At 39.7% G+C, this 5629-nt stretch overlaps 1 pseudogene; it reads left to right on the top strand.

Moving 5' to 3' along the window:
* The first annotated feature begins 442 nt into the window (after positions 1-442).
* LOC149152828 (uncharacterized) lies at positions 443-1673 on the top strand (annotated as a pseudogene).
* Positions 1674-5629: the final 3956 nt, after the last annotated feature.

Genomic DNA, 5629 nt, shown 5'->3' with positions numbered 1-5629 from the left:
GTTTTATTGTGTCTCAAAGATTCTTGCCACGACTTCTAGATGCTATGGGAGCTCCTTTGGATCAAGGGCCTGGTCCATTACTTGCTTCAAATAACATAAGTGTGGCTAACTGCTTCGTGACAGTTAGTGCTCTTTATATTTGTGATCAGATTGTTCAAGCAAACAGAATATTGTCTGAGGGATTAGTTTTACAACCAGTAGTTAGATTGGATCTGAGCTCTAGAAGTTCTTCATTATCTCTGCTTCAGTGTTTAGCAAATCCATTAACAATTGCTTTTGCATCTGCCATTCCAATACACAATGGAATTGATTGCCAGAAAACACAATTGACAACACAAAATGAGATCATTCATTTTGGAGTGGCTGGGTTGCAGGCTTTGGCTTCATTTCCAGGATCCTTTTCACCCCTGAAGAGAAATTCAAGGAAATCTTATTGTTTCTAATGTCTGTTCTATCAGAAAGGCATGAGCACAAGTTCTTATGGGAACAAGCTCTTGGGGCATTGGTTCAGATTGGCATCTCATTGGAGAAACTTAATGATTCAGCAAGGGCTTTGGTTTTTGTGGATGTAGTGATTGTAGAGCTGCTTTCTCAGTTGTCAATTCGTGAGCTTTCCCTGCCTATGTTGCTGAAATTGAAAGCCATCACATCTATATGCTGTTCAAGCTCTACAGCAGTCACCCAAGTTCTCCATGGCTTTCAGCGAGTGGTTCTTGAGCCAACTATGGCAGTTATGCGACTATCAGTTCAATACTGTACAGAGGAACTACAGAAGACTGTTTTAATTAAAGCTCTTGACGCACTTCCAGTAAGGAATCAAAACTGGTCTAATGGCACATCAATTGCTTCTGTTTCACATCAGGTTATTGGGAATGCTTCTTTGAACTCAATTGATAGGCCTAACCAAGACGAATAGAAAAGTTTGCTTCCTGAATATAAGTCCAGATGAAGTGATTCGCAGCCTGTTTTATAACAAGAACAATGAGTCTCTTATCACTGTGTCAGTTTATGCTTCAGATAACTTCAGCTCACTGAAATGCAGAACAACACCGATTGAATACATTAGAAGGGGCAAACCAGATGCAGGTTTTGCTTTATTCGAGTCAGAGTCGTTGAAGTGGCCAGGTTTTGTAGAGTTTGATGATGTAAATGGAAAAGTCCTTACTTATTCTGCTCAAGATGGCATCTACAAAGTTTTTGATTTGAAGAATTATACAATGTTGTACTCAATATCTGATGAACAAGTTCAAGAAATAAAGATAAGTCCAGGCATAATGTTATTAATATTTGAGAGAACTTCTGGTCATGTTCCACTGAAGATCTTATCCATAGAGGATGGTACAGTTTTAAAATCCTTCAATTTTTTGTTGCATCGCAACAAATAAGTAGATTTCATTGAGCAATTCAATGAAAAGCTCCTTGTAAAACAAGAAAACGAGAACCTCCAAATACTAGATGTTCGGAATTCACACATGACTGAAGTGAGCAGGACAGAGTTTATGACACCGTCAGCCTTTATTTTCTTGTATGAGAATCAATTATTTTTAACCTTTCGCAATCGCACTGTTGCTGTTTGGAATTTCCGAGGAGTGCTGGTGACATCTTTTGAAGACCACTTGTTATGGCATCCTAACTACTGGTCAGAGAATAGAAACGATTATTACTGCTGCTAGTGCTGCCAACAAGCAAAGATCAAAAAGGATATCTACATCAATTTTTAATCAAGTGGTACAGGAAGCTGTAGCTTTAAGCAGCCACCAATGAGCAGAGGTGGCAAAGAGGTCGGGTTCATTACTGTACCCAAGCTACAATTCGCCCACTTACCTTTGTCTTCTTTGTGAATGATGCAAAGCTTTTTCCAGAGACATACCGGCGCTACATGGAGAAACAGTTAAGAGCAAATATTGATTTCCCCAGAACTCCTATCCGTTTGTTGTGGCGCAGCAAAAGGAAGACGGATAAAAAAATTAAAGGAAAAAGAAAAGAAACGAGAAACTACAATGGCAACAACCATGGCCCCTTTCAGGTATGCCGCATGGCATGTTTGTGATTCCGTACTTGTAGCACATTTTGCCACCGTCACATTTCATGTGGTATTTTTAGATTCGCCAGGGCACCAAATCCAGGTCCTCATTCACGCCATAAAGATATCAACCGCAAACAGAAAAATAGGAACTAATTTCCTATTTTAAGACCGCAGAAACCAAAAAGAGATGCGCTCCAGCATTTATATTTTTAATAGTCAATCAGAGGATTTTTAGGGACATGGTTTTAGAATAGAAGGCTTTTCTATTTTCGAATTTTTTTTGTAATTTCAGTTTCAAACAGCGCCCTGATTGTGGGGTCGAGCTGTTGCTTTTTGGTTTTATTTTTAGTTTAGTTTTATGTAATGTATAAAAAAGATATATATAATTTTTAGAGAGAGTGAAGAGTGGAGAGTTTTTTCTGAGCGCTGGGAGCTGCTGGAGAAGCAGAGAGCTTTGTATTGTACAGTTTTCTGCAGAGAATTTAATGGAATTTCACAGCTCTGTTTGCTGAGATTCATGTGGTATGTTGATTTAGCATGAGTTTTTCTCTTTGTCTCATATGTAATCAGTTATATTCCATTTCATTTCATGACCCTTTCAAGCTGAACAAATGAAGTGATTAGGTAGGAATTCATAGTATTATATGCTCCTCCTATAAGTTTGTTCGCATTCGATGTTTTCTACTGTTTAAGGAGGATTCAGAGTTATTGTCTGCCCTCCTTAACTCCTCACCAGTCTTGCCATCCCGTTTGAAACTAGATTTGGTGTTAAATTGCATGCCTACCTTGCCTCAGTTGACAACCTGTGTAGTCATTATATTTTTCTGTTTGAAGCTGTGATTTTGCCCATGTAGCCCAGAAAAGCCCCGTCATTCCATTAAAAAACCCCAAAAAATCATTAAAATCAACCCCCTTATCAATTTACTAGCCTAAAATCTTTATTATTAATTGGTCAGCCTAATCATATTGAAAGATCTATCAAATCTGACCCGAGAGAGCCTTCTCATACCTCGTAGGGCTAGCTACGAGGTGAAATGGTTTGATGTAGCCTTGAGAGTTTGTCTATCTCAGCCTAGGTGAATTCCAAGCGCTAACATAGTGGCGACCATACTGGGGAGAACAAACTTGTCTGTTGATTGATGTGTTTGTTTCATAAGTCTTAGACGGAGCCTGAAGTTACGCCAGAAGCCTTCGAAAACGCTCTTGTTTTACATCAGCGTTAGTAGATAAACGCTGCTTCAGTCTATCTCCGTGGGATTTGTGAACATAGCGCTTCATTGACACTTTACCCCAGTACATATATCAAGTTCAGATCTGATTGTTGATAGTGGACAACGATCAGACACTTGAAAGGCTGAATCATTCACCTGGCGACTCCAACTTGATTCAGACATTCCAGTGCCTGTTGATATGTTCATGCAATGGTAGGGTATGTGGCAGACCCTGCACTTTGTGAAGTTCTAGATGGAGTTAGAGAGATGTTAGCAGGTATTGAAATTAATGAAGAATTTTTCAGTATTTTCCTTCAATGTGTGAAATCTCCGAAGCTTCATCTTGAAGGCAAAACTAGATTTTATGAGTTAGTTGTTGAAAGAGTTGAAAATGAGATTCAGTATCTCGATGAGCAGATCCACTCTTATGATTTCCAAGACCCTAAAAAGTTTTTGGAAATCCTTCCTCCATCGAAACAAGCAATAACAGATTTGCCTATAGAAGTACACATCGACAAGGTGCAGCTGGAAATATGCATTGTAGAGTTGGGGCAGCCAACAGAGGCCGGTGTCCGTGATCCTATTGCGGCCTACATGGACACATTTTTCAGCTTGATTGACCGATCGGGCTGTCTTCTCGGTGACCAGGATCATTATGAGCATGAAGGGCTGCCAGCAACTGCATCTGTGACTTCGTGGCAGCATTCTCAAGCGGCTTCATTTCCAGGTTTACTAGCATGGTTAATTTGGCATTATCGCATTACCTGATCTATTGTTTGTACAGCAAAGTAGAGTAGTGTTGTAAATAAATAAGCAGCCACAAGGGCAGCATCTTGTTTCAGTTGGCTTTTAGTTTGTTTGAGTTCAGTTTCAGTGTGAAAATAAGTCAAGTGTTGATTTGTTGATGATGACTCCATTGCCCAATGGTGGAGGCACTGTCTGCTCTACCAAAGTTCTGCGGTTCTTGGCACCTCCAGGAAGCTGCAGCTGCCATCCCAAGTGGAGCCAATGTTAGACTCCGTCTCAACATGAGATTGATTCTTCTTCAAAACAGGGTTTTGAAGAAGAAATCATTAATGTGCTGTTTAGATTATGTAATTTGTTCTTCAACTCTTCAACTGGCAGCGACTTCAATTTGCAAGTGTCGTGCTGGCTATGATGATTCCGGGCCTAGCGCTTCTTCCTCCAAAGGCTTGTGTTGTGACAGAATGCGGTCTTATAATCCACACATTGCTAGTCTGCTATATTGAGAATCGATTATTTACCTATACTAGCATCTATTACTTTGGTTTTAATGATGCTGTTGCTACTCTGGATGCTATTGTGGAACCATATCCTGCTGCTGCCTCATGTTTCATCTCACGAAAGGTTTTCCAATGAAGATAATCGAGAATTTCTTTCTGCCTTGGCAAATATATATAATTTTCTGCTGCCTTTATTAAAGAATGGTTTTACTTTGACAATGGATAATGCCTTCAAGCTGTCGGTTTTTGTTTTGGTATTCTGCACCAAGTTCTAAAAGGACATGTTGGCACTTACTGGATAGGAGGTGCTCTATCAAAGAGAATTACTGAACCTGGTTTCCATTTGAAGATGGGTCTATCCGTGGTGCTTGGGAGAAGATTGGAACTATTGTGTATTGTACAGATGTCACATAAAACTTGACGGAGCTGAATGTTTTAAATTTGAAGGCCAGTATTTTATTCCTGTAAACATCATGAGTGCTGAACCTTTCAAGCGGTTGGTAAGGCTTGTTGCAAGGGCCTTCTATGATGATATCCCTACAAGAGCAGAAAATCAACCGAAATCTGGCAGGAGCGATAACAGAGGAATGGCAGTTGTGGTCCTTGATGCTTTAACAAGGCGACAATGGGTTAAAGAAGATGATTTGGCTAAGGATTTAAAGCTACACTCAACACAACTTAGACGTACCTTGCGATTTTTTGAAGAGGAGAGGCTAATTACTAGAGATCATCGTCGTGAGACTGCAAAGGGAGCTAAAGTTTTCAATGCTGCAATAACAGCTACTGCAAAATCTTCTTTTGCTTCTTGTTTTATTGTGTCTCAAAGATTCTTGCCACGACTTCTAGATGCTATGGGAGCTCCTTTGGATCAAGGGCCTGGTCCATTACTTGCTTCAAATAACATAAGTGTGGCTAACTGCTTCGTGACAGTTAGTGCTCTTTATATTTGTGATCAGATTGTTCAAGCAAACAGAATATTGTCTGAGGGATTAGTTTTACAACCAGTAGTTAGATTGGATCTGAGCTCTGGAAGTTCTTCATTATCTCTGCTTCAGTGTTTAGCAAATCCATTAACAATTGCTTTTGCATCTGCCATTCCAACGCACAATGGAATTGATTGCCAGAAATCACAATTGACAACACAAAAT

The sequence above is a fragment of the Pinus tabuliformis genome, chromosome 9 (assembly GCF_031772625.1).
Source record: "Pinus tabuliformis cultivar Carrire ecotype Pingquan chromosome 9, CPIR1, whole genome shotgun sequence".
NCBI classification, from domain to species: Eukaryota; Viridiplantae; Streptophyta; class Pinopsida; order Pinales; family Pinaceae; genus Pinus; species Pinus tabuliformis.
The sequence above is the reverse complement of the archived record's forward strand: the minus strand, read 5'-3'. Positions and strand labels throughout refer to the sequence as shown.